At 45.1% G+C, this 25,505-nt stretch overlaps 2 long non-coding RNA genes across 3 annotated transcripts in view; one reads left to right on the forward strand and one right to left on the reverse strand.

Annotated features, from left to right (window-relative positions):
• The window catches only part of LOC143807114 (uncharacterized), a 56,832-nt gene extending 35,621 nt beyond the window's left edge, over positions 1-21,211 (forward strand). For both annotated transcript variants that reach the window (XR_013221649.1, XR_013221648.1), the window contains exon 2: positions 21,060-21,211. This is a non-coding gene — a long non-coding RNA (uncharacterized LOC143807114). The remainder of the gene's footprint in view (positions 1-21,059) is intronic.
• Positions 1-25,505, reverse strand: part of LOC143807113 (uncharacterized) — a 135,296-nt gene that overhangs the window by 45,426 nt on the left and 64,365 nt on the right. The gene's annotated exons all lie outside the window — the stretch shown is intronic.

Consider the following 25,505-nt stretch of genomic DNA (forward strand, 5'->3'; position numbering starts at 1 on the left):
TGTGGGGGTGCAGGGAACATATGGGGGTGCAGTCTATATGTGGGGGTGCAGGGACCATATGGGGGTGCAGTCTATAAGGGGGTGCATATGGGGGTGCAGGGACCATATGGGGGTGCTGGCTATATGTGGGGGTGCAGGGAACATATGGGGGTGCAGTCTATATCTGGGGACAGTCTATATGTGGGGGTGCAGTCTGTGGTGGTCCATATGGGGATGGATGCAGTCTATATGCGGGGGTGCAGGGACCATATGGGGTGCAGTCTATATGTGGAGGTCCATATGGCGGTGCAGTCTATATGTGGGGGTGCAGAGACCATTTGGGGGTGCAGTCTATATGTGGGGGTGCAGGGGCCTACTTGGGGTGCAGTCTATATATGGGGTGCAGGGACCATATGGGGGAGCAGTCTATATGTGGGGGTGCAGGGATCATATGGGGGTGCAGTCTATATGTGGGGGTGCAGGGACCATATGGGCGTGCAGTCTATAAGGGGGTGCATATGTGGGGGGTGCAGTCTATATGTGGAGGGGGGAAGGGACCATATGGGGGTGCACTCTATATATGGGGGAGCAGTCTATATGTGTAGGTACATATGGGCAGGGTCTGGCTGGCAAATTTTAGCCTGGGGGCAAGCACATAGCACTGGCCCATGAGTTTCATCAGACCATCTTTAAAGTGCTTACCTGAAACTGTTGCATAAAACGGCAGTGTTATACTATAGATATTACGGTGCTATAACTAGTCGTCTCTCAGACACGGATAATTATCAACCCCAATACACATCTAGCGAACTCGATACGTCGCACTCTGACACAATGATAAGAAAAATATATCTGCCAGCATTGTAAAACATAACACATCCATAGGTTTCATACTGTGCATGTCTGTAAGAAACCGAGATACAATAAGAATTGTGGCCAGAATCTAGAATAAGCGGGTCTCTACTTTACCACTGAGGCACAAAGACAAGTGAATATATTGGGAAAAATACACAAAACCGTATTGAAAGGTTGTGCTCTGCAGACGGAGCTGATCCCACCAATAACGCTTACGTCTTGCTGTCTTTATGTGAGGTATATTGGATTATTAGGAGTTTAGTAGATGATGTTTTTACTATACTTTTATAATTAAACATACATAACCGTGTGTGTATTATGTCTGACCATCAGTTAATGGCGCCTCGCTTTTCCTGGATTCTCCATCTGGATTTTTTCATGTTTGGCCAAAGTGAGATGATATAGAAAAGACTTTATTTTAGGAACAGACCAGTAGAATTAAATGAGACCCCACAGCTTCCATTTGTGCCAGTTAATGCCACTTGTCTGTTCCTATAACGAAAAAAATAAATGGAATTCCCTAAGGCGTCATTCACACGTCTGTGTTTAAACCCATACATGAAAAAAGGTCTGAGGCCTTAGGGTATGTGTCCACGATCAGGATGGCCGGCGGTATCGTCGGAGCGGCAAACCTGCTTGGCGCTAAGCCCCCTTCTGGGACGCGATGATGCCGGATGCGTTCATTGCATACATCCGGCATCATTGCACCCCTCGCATAGGGCCCTGTGTTATTCCTTGCGGCGGCGCAGCGGCGCCGCAAGGAACACGGACATGCTGCGATCTTAAAAGACGCACAGCATGTCCGGAGTCGCAGGGCCGACGGATGCGTGATTCCACGCATAGTGGAGACGGGATTTCAAAAAATCCCCTCCACTATGCTGGAACATCTGGACGCTGCGTGTTTGACACTGCGGCCCCACGCAGCGTCAAACACGCAGCGTTTCCTGACCGTGGACACGTACCCTTAGGCAGATACGGAAGAGACTTTACAGATTTAGTAAATCTGCCCCAAACATGTGAATATAATTTTACACTCACAGTGTTGTAACCGCACGTATCCTCACACCACAATGTATTATCACATACAGACGAACAGAGACAAACACAAACTGGTGCAGGCTGCATATGGGGGTAGCATATGGAGGTGCAGGCTGTGATCTCTGTGTTGTGCAGGTCGTTACGATTACATGGACACCACATACAAGTGCTTCTCACTAAATTAGAATATCATCAAAAAGTTACAGTGGTTTATTTCAGTTCTTCAATACAAAACTCATATATTATATAGAGTCATTACACACAAAGTGATCTATTTCACGTGTTAATTTCTGTTAATGACTTTTGGGTTTTCATTGGCTGTAAGCCATAATCATCAACATTATCTCAGTAAATTAGAATACTTTATAACACCAGCTTGAAAAATGATTTTAAAATCTGGAATGTTGGCTTACTGAAATGTGTGTTCAGTAAATGCACTCAGTACTTGGTCGGGGCTCCTTTTGCATCAATTACTGCATCAATGCGGCGTGGCATGGAGGCGATCAGCCTGTGGCACTGCTGAGGGGTTATGGAAGCCCAGGTTGCTTTGATGGCAGCCTTCAGCTCATCTTCATTGTTGGTCTGGTGTCTCTCATCTTCCTCTTGACAATACTCCATAGATTCTCTATGGGGTTAAGGTCAGGCGAGTTTGCTGGCCAATCAAGCACAGTGATACTGTTGTTTGAAAACCAGGTATTGGTACTTTTGGCAGTGTGGACAGGTGTCAAGTCCTACTGGAGAATGAAATGTCCATCTCCAATAAGCTTGTCAGCAAAGGGAAGCGTGAAGTGCTCTAAAATTTCCTGGTAGATGGCCGTGCTGACTTTGGTCTTGATGAAACACAGTGGACCTACATCAGCAGATGACATGGCTCCTCTAACCATCACTGATTGTGGAAACTTCACACTAGACCGCAAGCAGCTTCACTTTTCATTATTATTTTTTAATAATTTTGTAGGATTATAAAAATCTTATTCTCCCTCTAGACCAGAGGTCTCAAACACATGGCCCACATGCGGCCCCTGAGGCTGCTTCATGCAGGCCGGGCAGGCGCTAGGGGCTGACAAACCAAGCCACTATGGGGCCCAGCATCGCAGCACCTCCCCCACATTATCGGCATCATAGACACCCATTTAGTTGAAAGCAGTGATAGAGGAGAGTGTCAGATGATGCTCCCTCTCCAATCACTCCTCTGCTTCTGACTCAGTGGGAGTGATGACGTTACTTCATCTTGCCCCACGCTGTGCCAGCAGTGTAGCTGATGAGACGTGCTGCAGAAGCTAAAGCAGCAGGGGAGAGGTAAGTATTGTGCGTGTAATACTGCTGGACTGTGGAGATGAAATATTGTGTGTGTAGGAAGGGTTGCATTGCACTCTGAGGGGGCCATGCATACCAGGATGGGGATGAGGAGGCCATGCAGACCAGGATGGGGATGAGGAGGCCATGCAGACCAGGATGGGGATGAGGAGGCCATGCAGACCAGGATGGGGATGAGGAGGCCATGCAGACCAGGATGGGGATGAGGAGGCCATGCAGACCAGGATGGGGATGAGGAGGCCATGCAGACCAGGATGGGGATGAGGAGGCCATGCAGACCAGGATGGGGATGAGGAGGCCATGCAGACCAGGATGGGGATGAGGAGGCCATGCAGACCAGGATGGGGATGAGGAGGCCATGCAGACCAGGATGAGGATGAGGAGGCCATGCAGACCAGGATGGGGATGAGGAGGCCATGCAGACCAGGATGGGGATGAGGAGGCCATGCAGACCAGGATGGGGATGAGGAGGCCATGCAGACCAGGATGGGGATGAGGAGGCCATGCAGACCAGGATGGGGATGAGGAGGCCATGCAGACCAGGATGGGGATGAGGAGGCCATGCAGGCCAGGATGGGGATGAGGAGGCCATGCAGACCAGGATGGGGATGAGGAGGCCATGCAGACCAGGATGGGGATGAGGGGGTCATGCAGACCAGGATGGGGATGAGGAGGCCAAGCTGACCAGGATGGGGATGAGGAGGCCAAGCAGACCAGGATGGGGATGAGGAGGCCATGCAGACCAGAATGGGGATGAGGAGGCCATGCAGACCAGGATGGGGATGAGGAGGCCATGCAGACCAGGATGGGGATGAGGAGGCCATGCAGACCAGGATGGGGATGAGGAGGCCATGCAGACCAGGATGGGGATGAGGAGGCCATGCAGACCAGGATGGGGATGATGAGGCCATGCATACCAAGATAGGGATGAGGAGGCCAAGCATACCAGGAAGGGGATGAGGAGACCATGCATATCATAATGGGGATGAGGAGCCATGCAGACCAGGATGGGGATGAGGAGGCCCATGCAGACCAGAATAGCGATGAGGGGGTCATGCAGACCAGGATGGGGATGAGGAGCCATGCAGACCAGAATGGGGATGAGGAGCCATGCAGACCAGGATAGGGATGAGGGGGCCATGCAGACCAGGATGGGGATGAGGAGGCCATGCAGACCAGGATGGGGATGAGGAGGCCATGCAGACCAGGATGGGGATGAGGAGGCCATGCAGACCAGGATGGGGATGAGGGGAACATGCATACCAGGATGGGGATGAGGAGGCCATACAGACCAGGATAGGGATGAGGGGGCCATGCAGACCAGGATAGGGATGAGGGGGCCATGCAGATCAGGATGGGGATGAGGAGGCCATGCAGTCCAGGATGGGGATGAGGAGGCCAAGCATACCAGAATGGGGATGAGGAGGCCATGCAGACCAGGATGGGGATGAGGAGGCCATGCAGACCAGGATGGGGATGAGGAGGCCATGCAGACCAGGATGGGGATGAGGAGGCCATGCAGACCAGGATGGGGATGAGTGGGCCATGCAGACCAGGATGGGGATGAGGAGGCCATGCAGACCAGGATGGGGATGAGGAGGCCATGCAGACCAGGATGGGGATGAGGAGGCCATGCATACCAGGATGGGGATGAGGAGGCCAAGCATACCAGGAAGGGGATGAGGAGACCATGCATATCATAATGGGGATGAGGAGCCATGCAGACCAGGATGGGGATGAGGAGGCCATGCAGACCAGGATAGGGATGAGGAGGCCAAGCATACCAGGATGGGGATGAGGAGGCCATGCAGACCAGGATGGGGATGAGGAGGCCATGCAGACCAGGATGGGGATGAGTGGGCCATGCAGACCAGGATGGGGATGAGGAGGCCATGCAGACCAGGATGGGGATGAGGAGGCCATGCAGACCAGGATGGGGATGAGGAGGCCATGCATACCAGGATGGGGATGAGGAGGCCAAGCATACCAGGAAGGGGATGAGGATACCATGCATATCATAATGGGGATGAGGAGCCATGCAGACCAGGATGGCGATGAGGAGGCCATGCAGACCAGGATAGGGATGAGTGGGCCATGCAGACCAGGATGGGGATGAGGAGGCCCATGCAGACCAGAATAGCGATGAGGGGGTCATGCAGACCAGGATGGGGATGAGGAGCCATGCAGACCAGAATGGGGATGAGGAGCCATGCAGACCAGGATAGGGATGAGGGGGCCATGCAGACCAGGATAGGGATGAGGGGGCCATGCAGACCAGGATGGGGATGAGGAGGCCATGCAGACCAGGATAGGGATGAGGAGGCCAAGCATACCAGGATGGGGATGAGGAGGCCATGCAGACCAGGATGGGGATGAGGAGGCCATGCAGACCAGGATGGGGATGAGGGGAACATGCATACCAGGATAGGGATGAGGAGGCCATACAGACCAGGATAGGGATGAGGCGGCCATGCAGACCAGGATAGGGATGAGGGGGCCATGCAGACCAGGATGGGGATGAGGAGGCCATGCAGTCCAGGATGGGGATGAGGAGGCCAAGCATACCAGGATGGGGATGAGGAGGCCATGCAGACCAGGATGGGGATGAGGGGGCCATGCAGACTAGGATAGGGATGAGGGGGCCATGCAGACCAGGATGGGGATGAGGAGGCCATGCAGACCAGGATAGGGATGAGGGGGCCATGTATACCAGGATAGGGATGAGGAGGCCATGCATATCATGATGGGGGATGAGGGGACAATGCATATCAGGATGGGGATGAGGGGACCATGCATACCAGAATGGGAATGAAGAGGCTATGCAGACCAGGATGGGGATGAGGGGGCCATGCATTCCAGGATGGGGATGAGGGGACCATGCCTTCCAGGATCAGGATGAGAAGCCATGCAGACCAGGATAGGGATGAGGGGACCATGCATACCAGGATGGGAATGAGGGGACCATGCATACCAGAATGGGGATGAGGGGACAATGCATACCAGGATGGGGATGAGGGGACCATGCATACCAGGATAAGGATGAGAAGCCATGCAGTCCAGAATAAGAATGAGAAGCCATGCAGACCAGGATGGGGATGAGGGGACCATACATACCAGGATGGGGATGAGGGGACCATACATACCAGGATGGGGATGAGGGGACCATGCCTTCCAGGATCAGGATGAGAAGCCATGCAGACCAGGATAGGGATGAGGGGACCATGCATACCAGGATGGGAATGAGGGGACCATGCATACCAGAATGGGGATGAGGGGACAATGCATACCAGGATGGGGATGAGGGGACCATGCATACCAGGATAAGGATGAGAAGCCATGCAGTCCAGGATAGGGATGAGGAGACCATGCAGACCAGAATAGGGATGAGAAGCCATGCAGACCAGGATGGGGACCATGTATACCTGGATTGGAGACATACTGTATATACTCGAGAAGAAAAGCCGAGATTTTCAGCCCATTTTTTTAGGTTGAAAGTGCCCCTCTCGGCTTATACTCGAGTCATTGTCCCAGGGGGTCGGCGGGGGAGGGGGAACGGCGGCTGTCACATACTCACCTGGTCCTGGCGTGGTCCCTGCATGTCCGATGGTCTCCGGGCGCCGGCAGCTCTTCCTGTGTTCAGTGGTTACATTGGACGCATATTCATTACTTTAATGAGCGGTACGTGACTGCTGAACATAGGAAGAAGCTGCCGGCTCCCGGAGACCATCTGGCAGTGAGAAGCTGCCAGGGACCGCGCTGGGAGAAGGTGAGTATATCAGGGGAGGGTGAGCATAGCGCGATATTCACCTGACCCTGTTCCACCGCCGGGTGCCGCTCTGCCTTCCATGTCCTCTGCCTATGACTGTTCAGGTCAGAGGGCGCGATGACGTAGTTAGTGCGCGCCGTCCTCTGCCTGAACAGTCAGAGAGCCGGAAGACACGGTGGCACGCAGCAGTGGAACGGGGAAGGTGAATATCGCAAGTGCCGGGTGACTGAGCGACGAGAGGTGAGTATGTGATTTTTTTATTTTAATCGCAGCAACAGCATATGGGGCATAATCTATGGAGCATTTTATGGGGTCATCAACCTTTATGCAGCATTGTATGGGGCACATGTTTCTATGGAGCATCTTATATGGGGCAATGATTAACCTTTGTGCCGCATTATATGGGGCATATTTTAATATGGAGCATCTTTTGGGGCCCATCACAAACTTTATGGAGCATTATATGGGGCTCCTGATTCAATATGGATATTCAAAAACACTTAACCTACTGATATCTCAATTAATTTTACTTTTATTGGTATCTATTTTTATTTTTGAAATTTATCAGTAGCTGCTGCATTTCCCACCCTAGGCTTATACTCGAGTCATTAAGTTTTCTGTGGCAAAATTAGGGGTCTCTGCTTATACTCGGGTCGGCTTATACTCGAGTATATACGGTATATATACACCAGGATAGGGATATTAGTACAGAATTGACCTCATTTTTTGTTTCACTTTTTTTTTTCTATTTTTCTCCTCTCAAACCTAGGAACATAACTTCAATATGAGTGCACATTTGTTATCACCACATCCATAACGACCCAAGCTCTAAAAAAAAAAACAGAAAGAAACATGGCAAAAATGTTCAACAGGTGTATAGAAAAAAATGGTATTAATCACTAAAAATGTCACTTTATCCTTGAAAGAATGTGGCCCCCCCCCAACTTCAAATTTTTTCTATATGCGGCCCATATACCCAGCCGAGTTTGAGACCCCCTGCTCTAGACCTAGATCATTATAAGCTGTGACTCATTGGTAGAGCCCTGGGGAGTCCTGATCACAGGAAGTAGCAAATATTAATAAATAAAATATATAATTGAATGTATGATGCTCCCGGAGACGGGATCTACTGAGTGTTGAATAGTGGTGAGTAGAGAAGCTGTGATTAGATTTTGGACAGTCCCACTCAATCTTGGCCTGTTGGCAGCTATAAAGCTGTATGTGGGGGTACATATGGGCTTGCATGATATAGATTGGGGTATATGTGGAGGTACACATGGGGCTGTAGGTGGGGGTACATATGGGGTGCTGGCTATATGTGGGGGTACCATATGGAGGTGCAGGCTATATGTGGGGGTACATATGGGGTTGCTGGCTTTATGTGGGGGTACATATGGGGTTGCTGGCTATATGTGGGGGTACCATATGGAGGTGCAGGCTATATGTGGGGGTACTGTATAGAGGTGTAAACTATATATGGGGGTACCTCGAGAGGAAATCTCACATTGCTGTTCTCTTTTTTTCTCCGCAGTCTTCTGTCCTATAGGGGTCAAGTGTCTTCTGAGTAGGTGGTGTTCCTAGTGTGATTAGACGCATGTGGCGGAGAACACTGGAAATTCTTGGAAGGACAGAAGACTGTAGAGAAGAGTAATGTGCAGATGCAAGGTTTCCTTTCAAGCAACCGATGTCACAAGGATAGAATGACGATTATGGGAGGTGTGACATATGGACTTGAGGTGTAGAGATGAGTTATCTTCCGAGCAGCGTCCTCCCCATAACCTGGAGGAGGTATAAAGGGATACAAGATGATTTATAAACAACAAGGCATCTCGGCCAGACACCAAGGTTTTCTGTGTTCTCTATGATATGATAGCGCCGCTGTCAGACATCTCTGGCGGTGGCCTATCTCTTAGGCTGGGTGCCCACGATCCGTAAGCAGCAGCACATGTCTGCTACGTACAAAGCGCTGTCGGCTACTGAACGCAGGTGAATCATCTGTGTTCACTGAACTCTGTGGAGTCACCGCATCCAGTACATTTCTATTGGTGACTCGCATCTCTGCAAGAGAAATTGGCATGCTGCGGTCTGGAGAGATGTTCTGCATGTCCGTCTCCTCAGGACTCTGTGGATGCATAGTGGACATGGGATTTCCCATCCACTATGCTGTAACATCTGGACGCTAAGGGTGTGACACTGCGTAAGTACGCAGTGTGAAACCTGCAGCAACTCCGGATCGCGTGCACATACCCTTAGGGTACCGTCACACAGTACCATTTACATCGCTACGACGGCACGATTCGTGACGTCGCAGCGTCGTATGAGTATCGCTCCAGCGTCGTAGACTGCGGTCACACGTTGCAATCACGGCGCTGGAGCGATGCCGAAGTCCCCGGGTAACCAGGGTAAACATCGGGTTACTAAGCGCAGGGCCGCGCTTAGTAACCCGATGTTTACCGTGGTTACCAGCGTAAAAGTAAAAAAAAACAAACAGTACATACTCACCATCTGATGTCCGTCAGGTCCCTTGCCGTCTGCTTCCTGCTCTGACTGAGATCCGGCCGTACAGTGAGAGCAGAGCGCAGCGGCGACGTCACCGCTGTGATCTGCTCTCACTTTCCGGCCGGCAGACAGTCAGAGCGGGAAGCGGACGGCGAGGGACCTGACGGACATCAGATGGTGAGCATGTACGGTTTGTTTTTTTTTACTTTTACGCTGGTAACCACGGTAAACATCGGGTTACTAAGCGCGGCCCTGCGCTTAGTTACCCGATGTTTACCCTGGTTACCAGCGAACGCATCACTGGATCGCTGTCACACACAACGATCCAGCGATGACAGCGGGAGATCCAGCGACGAAAGAAAGTTTCAAACGATCTGCTACGATGTACGATTCTCAGCAGGGTCCCTGATCGCAGTAGCGTGTCAGACACTGCGAGATCGTAACTATATCGCTGCAACGTCACGAATCGTGCCGTCGTAGCGATCAAAATGCCACTGTGTGACGGTACCCTTAGACTATGAAAGGATCAACAATCTGATGGTAGACGTGCCCGATCCTTACCTCCCCCGATAATCATCTACCCCTTACATATTAGGTAAGTTACCCTGGTGAGCATTTGGTGGATGTGATCTCAGCCCACTGGCTTTTTTCTCACTGTGATGAGATTCTGAAATCTATAACACGTCAGTTTCTCTCTCTGTAAATATCTGTTTTATTTGCAGATTGTCAGTGGTGATCTCGGTATTATCTGTACACGGACACTATATACAGTGCCTTGAGAAAGTATTCGGCCCCCTGGAACTTTTCAACCTTTTCCCACATATCATGCTTCAAACATAAAGATACCAAATGTAAATTTTTGGTGAAGAATCAACAACAAGTGGAACACAATTGTGAAGTTGAATGAAATTTATTGGTTATTTTAAATTTTTGTGGAAATTCAAAAACTGAAAAATGGGGCGTGCAATATTATTCGGCCCCTTTAACCCTTTAGTGACAGAGCCAATTTGGTACTTAATGACCGAGCCAATTTTTACAATTCTGACCACTGTCACTTTGAGGTTATAACTCTGGAACGCTTTAACAGATCCTGCTGATTCTGAGATTGTTTTTTCGTGACATATTGTTCTTCATGTTAGTGGTAACATTTCTTCGATATTACTTGCGATTATTTATGAAAAAAACGGAAATATGGCAAAAAATTTTAAGATTTTGCAATTTTCAAACTTTGTATTTTTATTCCCTTAAATCAGAGAGATATGTCACAAAAAATAGCTAATAAATAACATTTCCCACATGTCTACTTTACATCAGCACAATTTTGGAAACAAAATTTTTTTTGTTAGGGAGTTATAAGGGTTAAAAGTTGACCAGTAATTTCTCATTTTTACAACACCATTTTATTTTAGGGACCACATCACATTTGAAGTCATTTTGAGGGGTCTATATGAGAGAAAATAACCAAGTGTGACACCATTCTAAAAACTGCACCCCTCAAGGTGCTCAAAACCACATTCAAGAAGTTTATTAACCCTTTACGTGCTTCACAGGAACTGAAACAATGTGGAAGGAAAAAATGAACATTTAACTTTTTTGTGCAAACATTTTACTTCAGAAACATTTTTTTTTATTTTCTCAAGTGTAAAAACAGAAATTTAACCATAAATTTTGTTGTGCAATTTCTCCTGAATACGCCAATACCCCATATGTAGGGGTAAACCACTGTTTGGGCGCACCGCAGAGCTTGGAAGAGAAGGAGCGCCGTTTGACTTTTTCAATGCAGAATTTGCTGGAATTGAGATCGGATGCCATGTCACATTTAGAGAGCCCCTGATGTGCCTAAACAGTGGAAACGCTGCATAAGTGACCCCATTTTGGAAACTAGACCCCTTAAGGAACTTATCTAGATGTGTGGTGAGTACTTTGAGCCCCCAAGTGCTTCACAGAAGTTTATAAAGTAGAGCTGTGAAAATAAAAAATCGCATTTGTTTGCACAAAAATGATCTTTTCGCCCACAAATTCTTAGTATCACAAGGGTAACAGGAGAAATTAGACCACAAAAGTTGTTGTGCAATTTCTCCTACGTCAATACTCCATATGTGGGGGTAAACCACTGTTTGGGCACACCGCAGAGCTTGGAAGAGAAGGAGTGCCGTTTTACTTTTTCAATGTAGAATTGGCTGGAATTGAGATCGGACACCATGTCGCGCTTGGAGAGCCCCTGATGTGCCTAAACAGTAGAAACCCCCCACAAGTGACCCCATTTTGGAAACTAGACCCCCCAAAGAGCTTATCTAGATGTGTGGTGAGCACTATGACCCCCCAACTGCTTCACAGAAGTTTATAATGTAGAGCCATGAAAATAAAAATCATATTTTTTCCACAAAAATGATCTTTTCACCCCCAAATTTTTACTTTCACAAGGGTAACAGGAGAAATTGGACCCCCAATTTTATTGTGCAATTTATGCTGAGTAGGCGGATACCCCATATGTGGGGGTAAACCACTGTTTTGGCGCATGGCAGAGCTCGGAAGTGAAAGAGCGCCGTTTTGGAATGCAGACTTTGATAGAATGGTCTGCGGGTGTTATGTTGCGTTTGCAGAGCCCCTGATGTACCTAAACAGTAGAAACCCCCCACAAGTGACCCCATTTTGGAAACTAGACCCCCCAAGGAACTTATCTAGATGTGTTGTGAGAACTTTGAATGCCCAAGTGCTTCACAGAAGTTTATAATGCAGAGTCGTGAAAATAAAAAAATATTTTTTTTTCCACAAAAAAGACTTTTTTAGCCCCCAAGTGTTTATTTTTACAAGGGTAACAGGAGAAATTGGACCCCAAAAGTTGTCCAATTTATCCCGAGTACGCTGATGCCCCATATGTGGGGGTAAACCACTGTTTGGGCGCACGGCAGAGCTCAGAAGGGAGGGAGCACCATTTTGACTTTTTGAGCGCAAAATTGGCTGTGGCGTTTAGAGACCCCCTGATGTACCTAAACAGTGGAAACCCCACAATTCTAACTCCAACCCTAACGCCAACACACCCCTAACCCTAATCCCAACCCGATCCATAATCCTAATCACAACCCTAACGATAATAACAACCCTAACCCCAAAACAACCATAACTCTAATCAGAATCCTAAATCCAACACACCCCTAATCCTAATCTCAACCCTAACCTCAAACCTAACCCTAATCCCAATACACCCCTAACCTTAATCCCAACCCTAACCTTAACCCTAATACCAAACCTAACCCTAATCCCAAACGTAACCTAATGCCAACCCTAATCCAAACCCTAATCCGAACTCTAACCCTAACTTTAGCCGCAACCCTAGTCATAAATTTAGCCCCAACCCTAGCCCTAACTTTAGCCCCAACCCTAACCCTAACTTTAGCCCCAACCCTAACCCTAAATTTAGCCCCAACCCTAACCCTAGCCCTAACTTTAGCCCCAACCCTAACCCTAAATTTAGCCCCAACCCTAAATTTAGCCCCAACCCTAACCCTAAATTTAGCCCCAACCCTAACCCTAACTTTAGCCCCAACCCTAACCCAAAATTTAGCCCCAACCCTAACCCTAACTTTAGCCCCAACCCTAACCCTAATTTTAGCCCCAACTCCTCTAGCTGCCGGCCAGCAGATCATGGCGGGCGCACTGCGCATGCGCCTGCCATTTTCTTACCGAAGGAAGAAGCCGGCGGCCAGGAGGGGACACAGGAGGACCCAGGGACACCGGTAAGTATAACAGGGTCCCCGAATCCCAGTATTTCTCTGTTCTCTGATGTGCGATCACATCAGAGGACAGATACTTACACATCGCTTTTTTTTTTTGCGGTCGCCGGTAAACAGTTAATTACCAGCGATCGCAAAACAGGGGTCGGTAAAAACCCCAAAGATCTTCCGGGTGCCGGCCGGAACAAGATGGCGGCGCCCATCGGGAGCCACGAGGAGCAACGGGGGAGACAGGTATCGGGGGGCGATCGGGGACCCTATTTCTCTGTCCTCTGATGTGCGATCACATCGGAGGACAGAGAAATTAAATGGGAAATCGTGTTTTTTTTTTGGCGACCGCCGGTAAACGCTTAATTACCGGCGATTGCAACCCAGGGGTCGGTAAAAAAACCCCGAATCATGTTCTCTGGGGTCTCGGCTACCCCCGGTAACCGAGACCCCAGAGAAAATCTGACTCTGGGGGGCGCTATTCACTTTTTCCACAGCGCCGTTAATTAACGGCGCTGTGGTTTAAGTACCCTTAACTGCTGATGTTAAAAGGCGTATCGGCGGTCGTCAAGGGGTTAACAATACTTTGTTGTGCCACCTTTTGCTGCGATTACAGCTGCAAGTCACTTGGGGTATGACTCTATCAGTTTTGTACATCGAGAGACTGAAATTCTTGCCCATTCTTCCTTGGCAAACAGCTCGAGCTCAGTGAGGTTGATGGAGATTGTTTGTGAACAGCAGTTTTCAGCTCTTTCCACAGATTCTTGATTGGATTGAGGTCTGGACTTTGACTTGGCCATTCTAACACCTGGATACGTTTATTTGTGAACCATTCCATTGTAGATTTTGCTATATGTTTGGGATCATTGTCTTGTTGGAAGACAAATCTCCGTCCCAGTCTCAGGTCTTTTGCAGACTCAAACAGGTTTTCTTCAAGAATGGTCCTGTATTTGGCTCCATCCATCTTCCCATCAATTTTAACCATCTTCCCTGTCTCTGCTGAAGAAAAGCAGGCCCAAACCATGATGCTACCACCACGTTTAACAGTGGGGATGGTATGTTCAGGGTGATGAGCTGTGTTGCCTTTACGCCAAACATATCGTTTGGCATTGTTGCCAAAAAGTTCGATTTTGGTTTCATCTGACCAGAGCACCTTCTTCCACGTTTGGTGTGTCTCCCAGGTGGCTTGTTGCAAACTTTAAACAACACTTTTTAAGGATATCTTTGAGAAATGGCTTTCTTCTTGCCACTCTTCCATAAAGGCCAGATTTGTGCAGTGTACGACTGATTGTTGTCCTATGGACAGACTGTCCCACCTCAGCTGTAGATCTCTGCAGTTCATCCAGAGTGATCATGGGCCTCTTGGCTGCATCTCTGATCAGTCTTTTCCTTTGAGATGAAAGTTTAGAGGGACGGCCGTGTCTTGGTAGATTTGCAGTGGTATGATACTCCTTCCATTTCAATATGATCGCTTGCACAGTGCTCCTTGGGATGTTTAAAGTTTTGGAAATCATTTTGTATTCAAATCAGGCTTTAAACTTCTCCACAACAGTATCACGGACCTGCCTGTTGTGTTCCTTGGTCTTCATGATGCTCTCTGTGCTTCAAACAGAACCCTGAGACTATCACAGAGCAGGTGCACTTATACGGAGACTTGATTATACACAGGTGGATTATATTTATCATCATTAGGCATTTAGGACAACATTCGATCATTCAGAGATCCACAATGAACTTCTGGAGTGAGTTTGCTGCACTGAAAGTAAAGGGGCTGAAAAATATTGCCCGCCCCACTTTTCAGTTTTTGAATTTCCACAAAAATTTAAAATAACCAATAAATTTTGTTCGTTCATACAGAGCTCCTGTATTTAATGTCACAGGTGATCACTGTATTACCTGTACATTGACACTATATACAAAGTTCCTCTGTATAATGTCACTAGTGATTAATGTATTACTGTACACTATACACTATATACAGAGCTCCTGTGTATAATGTCACTGGTGATCACTGTATTACCTGTACACTATGCACAGAGCTCTTGTGTATGACAGTGGTGATCATTATATTACCTGTACACTATAAACAATATACAGAGCTCTTGAGTATAATGTCACTGGTGATCACTACATTACATGTACACTGACACTGTATACCGAGGTCCTGGGTATAATGTCACTGGTGACCACTTTTTACACAGGAGCTCTGCATATAGTGTCAGTGTACATGTAATAATTTTGCTGGTTATTACTGTATTACTGTACACTATATACAGAGCTCCTGTGTATAATGACAGTGGTGATTATTGTATTACCTGTACACTATAAACAATATACAGAGCTCCTGTGTATAATGTCACTGGTGATCACTGTATTACATGTACACTGACACTATATACAGAGCTCCTTTATTTAATGTCACTGGTGATCATCGTTTTATTTGTACACTCACACTATATACAGAGCTCCTGTGTATTATGTTGCTGGTGATTATTATATTACTATACACTATATACAGAGCTCCTGTGTACAATGTGACTGGTGATCACTGTATTATTTGTACACTGATACTATACAGAGATCCTTTATTTAATGTCACAGGTGATCACTGTATTACCTGTACAATGACACTATATACAAAGCTCCTCTGTATAATGTCACTAGTGACTAATGTATTACTATACACTATACATTATATACAGCGCTCCTGTGTAAAATGTCACTGGTGATCACTGTATTACTTGTACACTATACACAGAGCCCCTGTGTATAATGACAGTGGTGATCATTATATTACCTGTACACTATAAACAATATACAGAGCTCTTGTGTATAATGTACTGGTGATCACTGTATTACATGTACACTGACACTGTATACCGAGGTCCTGGGTATAATGTCACTGGTGACCACTTTATACACAGGAGCTCTGCATATAGTGTCAGTGTACATGTAATAATTTTGCTGGTGATTACTGTATTACTGTACACTATATACAGAGCTCCTGTGTATAATGTCACTGGTGATCACTGTATTACATGTACACTGACACTGTATACAGAGCTCCTGTGTACAATGCCACTGGTGATCACTGTATTACCTATACACTATATACAGAGCTCCTGTGTATAATGTCACTGGTGATCACTGTATTACCTGTACACTGACACTATATACAGAGCTCCTTTATTTAATCTGACTGGTGATCACTGTTTTATTTGTACACTGACACTATATGCAGAGCTCCTGTGTATTATGTTGCTGGTGATTACTATATTACTATACACTATATACAGAGCTCCTGTGTACAATGTCACTGGTGATCACTGTATTATTTGTACACTGATACTATACACAGAGATCCTTTATTTAATGTCACTGGTGATCACTGTATTACCTGTACACTATACACTACATGCAGAGCTTCTGTGTATAAGGTCGCTGGTGATCACTGTATTATCTGTACACTGACACTATATACAGAGCTCCTGTGTATAAGGTCACTGGTGATCACTGTATTACCTGTACACCGACACTGTATACAGAGCTCCTGTATATAATGTAACTGGTGATCACTGTATTACCTGTATACTGACACTATATACAGAGCTTCTGTGTATAATGTTGCTGGTGATTACTGTATTACCTATACACTATATACAGAGCTCTTATGTATAATGGCACTTAGCATTGTGTTTTTTTTAAATTAATGATCAGTATTGTAGTATTTGGTCACTATGTGGTGATAATATGTGGTCTGGTCACGGTTTGACGGTATTTCTCCCTTGTATGTGGTATTATTGGTCATTTAAAAAAAATGTATGTGACACATTCACTTAAAGAAAAATATACTTAAACATTTCTTAAAATACCCAATACTCTTTTTAATAGGTTAGAGTAGATTAGGGACATGCCAAAAGAGCCTACCTTGTCGTGGTGGCAGCTTAAAAAATCTATTGGCAAAAACAAAAGCTGCTGGCTGTGTATGTGATCTGGTGTTAGATAGGAACCGTTAATGTGTGATTGGTGAGGACGTGGTGCAGAAGTGGAGCTTTTCCAAGAGTGGGTGGTGGGAGTGTGGAAGGTTCGAGGGGTGGAGGCAGAACTGGGGTGAAGCCTGGATGGAGTCTCACGGGGGCCCAAAAATTTTGCCAGTATGGGGCCCTGAAATTATTGGTGGCAGCCCTGGATGGTTATAGGAAGCGATTGATTGCAGTTATTTATTCCAAAGGGTGTGCAACCAAATATCTGCCCATTTTGGGGGTTTTGTGTGAAATTATGTCCAATTTGACTTTTTTCCTCAGTTTTTTTTTATGATGTTCCAATTCACACAAAGAAAATAAACATATGTATAACAAAACATGTGTAATTGTAATAATTTTCTGGGAGAAATACTTAAATTTTTGGTACAATTACAATACACACACATTTTTTACCTTCAAGCCCTACCACTATATACTGTACATCAGAGGTGTCAAACTGCATTCCTCGAGGGCCGCCAACAGGTCATGTTTTCAGAATTTCCTTAGCATTCCACAAGGTGCTGAAATCATTCTGTGCAGGTGATTAAATTATCACCTGTGCAATACAAGGAAATCCTGAAAACATGACCTGTTGGCGGCTGTCATGTCGGACACTGTTCAGACCAGGTCGTCTGACAGACAGCGGTAATTCCGCGTTTGACCACTGTTTGCTCATTGGCGTCGGCTAGTTTTCGTCTGGCTGCTCCGGGGTTAATTTATCTGATCCTCGGATTGGAAGCTGGGCCATGCCCATTTCCTTTAAATGGTTCTCCTGATCTTTGGGCGTCGCCGATTATAGCTTCTGTCTCATCCGTAGTTATCTCGGTCCGGAGTGGAGAGCTGGTTGTTGGAGAATCGTTGCTGGTGGTGTATTTTCCTTTGTCTCATTTACTCCTTCCTATATTTGTATTTATTTTGCCCTGCACCGTTATGGTGTATTCCTGATTGACTTCGGCGTGGTGTATATTTTCCTTTATCCTTGTTTGTTATAATTGTGGGTATTGGTCTTTTGCATTCACTGGGTGGTGGGCGGTGGTGTTCAGTCTAGGGCTGAATCAGGCTGAGGGTGGAGGCCTGAACATGCACACCTTCAGTGTAAACTTCAGGTAGAGGGTCAGACAGGGTTACCCTAGTCTGAGGGAAATTGCAGGGGCCCGGGTTATTAGCTCTCGCCCTCCTTGTATCCCCGTGACAGCGGCCCTCGAGGAATGCAGTTTAACACCTCTGCTGTACGTTATTTTTAAGCCTAATTCAGACATCACTTTTTTGTGTGTTTTTCACATATAGAACTTGTGCATACACATATATTTATACACACATTTTTTACTTTCAAACAGTACCACTACCTTAGCTTCAAGGCAAAAGTCACTCACTGACACATGAACAGATATGTAGGTCACGCTGACAGTTCATGCACAGTTCGTTTTACATAGAATATCCTCAGACATCTTTGGCGAGCCATTTACACCCAGGGCTCGGTTTGTGTGGGGGACGTCAACATGTATTATGTCAGTCTATGTCCCATGGACATTCATCTATCATATTCTTCTAGTAGAAAATGAAATTTCTATTTTCCAGTGTATCACTCCAGATGAGAAACGCAATTATTGGGGACAACACTTGCGTAGGTTTAAGGGGCCCAAACCTCAACGGGTCTCCACTTTGTGTTTTATTAACAATAGTGACATGACGTTCCTGACTATAAATCTAGCCTTGTTGGTCAAGTCGGTGGGGTCATCAACTCGACTCTGTGGGCAGCTTTTTGTAGACCACCCTCAGTTGACTAAAAAGAACAGATTTGTATACAGGAAAGAGAACAGTGGCACACAATAATGGCAAGTGACCGTTCCTCTTTAAAAAAATATAATTATCTTCCTTGTCCTGCAGCTGCATTCCCCATTATATCTCCCTTAAGGGTTGTATTCAATGATAGTTCCCCATGATTATAGCGCCTCTAGTGTTCAACTTTAAAACTGCTCTTTATATATTCTGGGAGAAACCCTTTAATAAAACAAATCATATTAACTCTATACCCTTCCATGATATATAGAATTTACACTAAGTTGTATCTATTAAAAGAGTAACTAAATTTTTTCTTTTTTCATAATTGTATCCATTATGGAAAGTTATGAAACTTTGCCAATCACTTTATTTGAGTATTTTCCTTCATTCCTGAAAAAAATGCATGTAAGAAGTGGCTTCCAAACCTCATCTTTTTCCCAGTCTATTTGCTGCCTTCAACTCATTTGGAGTACAGATGATGGCAGTGATGGGTCAGCTCCTGTGTCTCACTAACTCTGGGGCATAAGCTGATAAGCAAAACACGCAGAGGAGAACACAGGGACTGCACTGATACTATATTGTCCTCTTATGGAGTACAGATGATGGCAGCGATGGGTCAGCTCCTGTGTATCACTAACTGTGGGGATAAGTTGATAAGCAAAACACTCAGAGGAGAACACAGGGACTGCACTGATATTAGATCATCCTCATATGGAGTACAGATGATGGCAGTGATGGGTCAGCCCCTGTGTCTCACTAACTCTGGGAATAAGCTGATAAGCTCAGAGGAAGAGTCTGGAGCTGCACTGATATTAGATCATCCTCTTATGGAGTACAGATGATGGCAGTGATGCGTCAGCTCCTGTGTCTCACTAACTCTGAACTCTGGGGATAAGCTGATAAGCTCAGAGGAGGAGACAGGAGCTGCACTGATATCAGATCGTCCTCATATGGAGTACAGATGATGGCAGTGATGGGTCAGCTCCTGTGTCTCACTAACTTTGGGGATAAGTTGATAAGCAAAACACTCAGGGGAGAACACAGGGACTGCACTGATACTAGATCGTCCTCATATGGAGTACAGATGATGGCAGTGATGGGTCAGCTCCTGTGTCTCACTAAATCTGGGGATAAGCTGATAAGCTCAGAGGAAGAGTCTGGAGCTTCACTGATATCAGATCGTCCTCATATGGAGTACAGATGATGGCAGTGATGGGTCAGCTCCTGTGTCTCACTAACTCTGGGGATAAGCTGATAAGCAAAACACTCAGAGGAGAACACAGGGACTGCACTGATACTAGATCGTGCTCATATGGAGTACAGATGATGGCAGTGATGGGTCAGCTCCTGTGTCTTACTAACTCTGGGGATAAGCTGATAAGCAAAACACTGAGAGGAGAACACAGGGACTGCACTGATATTAGATCTTCCTCATATGGAGTACAGATGATGGCAGTGATGGGTCAGCTCTAGTGATGAGTGAAAGTACTCAGATAAGATGTTATATGAGCATGCTCATGTGCTAACCGAGTGTCTTCTGCGTGCTCCAAAAATATGTTCGAGTCTCCGCGGCTGCATGTCTCTTGGTTGTTTGACAGTCGCAACACATGCAAGGATTTGCCTGGGGCTCAAACATATTATTCGAGCACGCCGAAGACACTCTGTTAGCACACAAGCATGCAGATAACACCTTATCCCAGCAGGTTTGCTCATCCCTAGAGCTGACCCATCACTGCCATCATCTGTACTCCATACGAGGACGATCTGATATCAGTACAGCTGGTGAGTGAGGAAAAGCCGGAGTTTGGAAGCCACTTACGTGCATTTTTTTTTTTTACAGGAATGGAGACAAATCCCCTAGTAAAGTTGTTTGCAAAGTGTCATAACATTCCATGCCGGACAAAATTCTAAAAGAAATAAACAAATGAAAAGTTTAGCTATTCTTTAAATATTTAGTAGAGAAGATTCATAGACTCCAGATTGAGAAACAAATCTAGAACCCCGAATTTAACATTTTATTCTGCATTTTTTTTAAGAATTAAGAAACATTCTAATCAATGAAAACTCTTCTTTTATTAGGCAGATGCTCTGCTTTATGACACTGATGGAGGGAAGAAAGAAAACAACGAGAGGATCGGAGCATGACAACATCACTGAAACATTGTAACAGATTTATTTCAAAATGCGATGTTATTAGGACACAAATAGAAACATTATGTGACAATCTGGAACCGACTTGTGTGTTTTTATGTTACGTGACGGCCTTTTTAGTGTATGGTCCACGTTACTTGCTACTTTTGGCAAAGTGATGATACGGTTGAGGTGGCATTAGTGACTACCTGAGTGCAGAGATTGATTATTCCTGATAATTTTGCACAGATCTAATACACATATTGTAAGGCAGGAAACGACAGGACGCACGCACACGTGTGCACACATGGAGGAGAATCTGCTCTTGTCACGTTAATACACTAGTGCATAGATATGTTGAAGCCCGTGATATTGTGGCGCGCTCGCACTATATGTCCATATATATATTACACGTCAACCATAAAAAAAAACTCCAATTCACACAATACACAGAGACTCGATACAACGTGACTTCACGTCAGTCTAGCTGTCTGCAGGAGGATTACTAATGCATATTTTACCGTCTAATGTTTATACATGGAAGGAAGCAATTTTTACACTTGTTAACCCCTTTCTGACCTCGGACGGGATAGTACGTCCGAGGTCAGAAGCCCCGCTTTGATGCGGGCTCCGGCGGTGAGCCCGCATCAAAGCCGGGACATGTCAGCTGTTTTGAACAGCTGACATGTGCCCGCAATAGGCGCGGGCAGAATCGTGATCTGCCCGCGCCTATTAACTAGTTAAATGCCGCTGTCAAACGCAGACAGCGGCATTTAACCGGCGCTTCCGGGCAGGCGGCCGGAAATGAGCACATCGCCGACCCTGTCACATGATCGGAGGTCCGGGATGCTTGTACATTGTAACCATAGAGGTCCTTGAGACCTCTATGGTTACTGATCCCGAATAGCTGTGAGCGCCCCCCTGTGGTCGGCGCTCACAGCACACCTGCATTTCTGCTGCATAGCAGCGATCTGATGATCGCTGCTATGTAGCAGAGCCGATTGCGTTGTGCCAGCTTCTAGCTTCCCATGGAGGCTACTGAAGCATGGCAAAAGTAAAAACAAAAAGTAAAAAAAAATGTTAAAAAAAAATAAATAAATAAATCAATAAAAAAAAAATCAAACCTACACATATTTGGTATCACCGCGTTCAGAATCGCCCGATCTATCAATAAAAAAAAAAAGCATTAACCTGATCGCTAAATGGCGTAGCAATAAAAAAATTTGAAACGCCAGAATTATGTTTTTTTGGTCGCCGCGACATTGCATTAAAATGCAATAACGGGCGATCAAAAGAACGTATCTGCACCAAAATGGTATCATTAAAAATGCCAGCTTGGCGCGCAACAAATAAGCCCTCGACCGACCCCAGATCATGAAAAATGGAGACGCTACGAGTATCGGAAAATGGCGCAATTTTTTTTTTTTTAGCAAAGTTTGGAATTGTTTTTCACCACTTAGGTGAGAAATAACCTAGTCATGTTAGGTGTCTATGAACTCGTACTGACCTGGGGAATCATAATGGCAGGTCAGTTTTAGCATTTAGTGAACCTAGCAAAAAAGCCAAACAAAAAACAAGTGTGGGACTGCACTTTTTTTGCAATTTCGCCTCACTTGGAATTTTTTTCCCGTTTTCTAGTACACGACATGGTAAAACCAATAGAGTCGTTCAAAAGTACAACTCATCCCGCAAAAAATAAGCTCTGGGAAGGAGGGGAGCGAAAAACGAACACGGAAAAACGGAAAATCCCAAGGTCATGAAGGGGGTTAAAGGACTTTTCTTTTTACTTATTTGGCTAAAAATGTGCAATATTTAATTTCCATAGCTCCCATATACACGTATATACATGCACATATACACGTTTATTTTCTGAACGAGTTAACTGAGAATCTGTCAGTGAGCGGAAAAATTTGTAACTCCTATCAGGCCTTGTTCTGAACGTATTTATGACAACAGACCACATGGAAGTGAGATGTGGAGTGAACATTTTTAATAAATGCATTTGGAATCATTATTTTTAGCCCCTAATATATTCGTTTAGTTAAAAAAAAATGTCCAAGTAAAAAGTGGACATCCCCTTAAGGGTATGTGCACACGTTGCGGATTCTGCTGCGGATTTTTCCGCAGCGGATTTGGAAAATCCGCAGTGCAAAACCACTGCGGTTTTCACTGTGGATTTTCTTGCGGTTTCTACTGCGGATTCCTCTGCGGTTTTTCAACTGCACTTTCCTATTGGTGCAGGTTGAAAACCGCTGCGGAATCCGCACAAAGAATTGACATGCTGCGGAAAATAATCCGCTGCGTTTCCGCGTGGATTTTTCCGCAGCATGTGCACAGCGTTTTTTTTTTCCCATAGGTTTACATGGTACTGTAAACTTTGGGAAAACTGCTGTGGATCCGCAGCGTCAAATCCGCTGCGGATCCGCAGCAAAATCCGCAGCGTGTGCACATACCCTAAAGGGTCATTCTCATAACACCTAAGCCGAGTAAGTAAATGACAGCCAGACCGGTGGTGTCAGGTCAGGTGGCTCAAGGCTGAAAAATCCACGTCAAATTCAACGCTTACTTCGAATATTTAAGTTTTTTACTGTGCATCGAGAAATCACATTTTCAAGAATTGACATGTTGCTTATTTTCTATGTGAAAAAACAATCAGCGTGTGCACTATAGGTGTGCAGAAATCAATAAGAAGTTTGATAGATTATTAGAAGTGGTTTTTTATGTGTATTTTGGAGCAGAATTTGTTCCAAAATTCACATGTAAGTACTCGTGAACGCAACCTTAAAAAATTCCTACGTGTATATTGCAGAATTATATTTGCAGCCTTAATGAGAGGTTCACATCACACAATAAACAATTACACATAAAAAACTCCCATATTTAAGGAGTAACTAAACCTTTTGTATTTAATTATTGATCAGCCTTTATAAAGCTATGAATGTTTGTAATAAACTCTATCACTTTATTTTGCTTTCTTCTATCTTTAATATCAGGCTGAAAGTGCTGTTTTGTCTGCCTAATCCATGCTGTTTTAGCAGCTGATTTAATCAGTTCAAATCAGCTGCTGATACAGAAAGGAATAGGCAGTGTAAACAGCACTTACAGCCTGGTATTAAAGATAGAAGAAAGCAAAATAAAGTTTATTATAAAGATTCATACCTTTGCAAAGGGTGATCAAGTAATTATTAAAAAAAAAAAAGTTGTTACTTTTTAAGAAAAACAGTAATGATTTGCTGTCATCAGAAAACGGAAACACATATAATTGTATCATGCCCAAAGATTAAACAGAACTACGGTATAATTCCTAAACACTTGAAATACTGACATTTGCTTCCAGCACAAATGTGAGAGACTTCTGCAGAGTCTCTCCTTTTACAGGATGCTGTTATATACATTTTAATGACTGTACAATAATCCAGAATATTTGATGATCTGGAAATGATCAAGTCTAATAAATGCCGGACTGAGTGACGTGAAATATAACAGTATTTATGCAAAAAGTAACCCAACATCTCTGACCCACATGTATGTGCAGAGCATTCCCGTACTCTGCATACAATAAAAGTGTATAAAGTAACATTCGCCTCCTGAGGATCCTGTGGTCCCTGTCCTAGGGAGTTTTAGTTTGGGTCTGCCACTTAAGCTGCCCATATACCATAGACAGCTGTCTTCCCCATATACTGAACATATATGCTCGCCTTATACTTTTATTGAATAGAGATTAACATTGTTTTAGCAGGGTTTCATCTCTTGCGGAATCAAAAGATTGGGCATATTGAAAATCAACATGCCCAATCTTGCTCCTTGTCATTGGGATGAGTTGGGAATCGTACCCTACACCATTAGGATAGTTAGCTGGACTTTCTCTATAGTCTTCCATACACATTAGATTAAAGTATTTCACTGATGAAACGATCTTTTAATGACCTGTTCCATTGTCAAACATGGATCTTACATATCCAAAGTATAAAAATGAATAATAATAATAATAATCCAGTGACTGGGCATCAGGCAATCTGAATGAAACCTCATTCATGGATGAATGTTCTTCCTTTGAATGAAAGATCGCTTCTGCAACTTTCAGCTTAAGCAAAAATATATACGGTAAGTATTATATGTGCACTATATATATAGATAGATAGATAGATATATATAGATATATATCTATCACACAAAACTTCAATTCAAACTATGAAGCTCTGTGATAAGATAGCAAAAACAATCGCTTATCCTTAAGTTTTTACGCACCGAGTGATCATTTTGGCTGAAATCGTTCATTTTCAGCACCTTTAATCTAATGAGTATGGGGGGACTGTAGGCTCCTGATAAATTAGAACAGATGAAACCCTAAAACCTCTAATTAGTCAATTTCATCTTATGGAAAATCTACTATCA

This window comes from Ranitomeya variabilis, chromosome 2 (assembly GCF_051348905.1).
Source record: "Ranitomeya variabilis isolate aRanVar5 chromosome 2, aRanVar5.hap1, whole genome shotgun sequence".
In the NCBI taxonomy this organism is placed as follows: Eukaryota; Metazoa; Chordata; class Amphibia; order Anura; family Dendrobatidae; genus Ranitomeya; species Ranitomeya variabilis.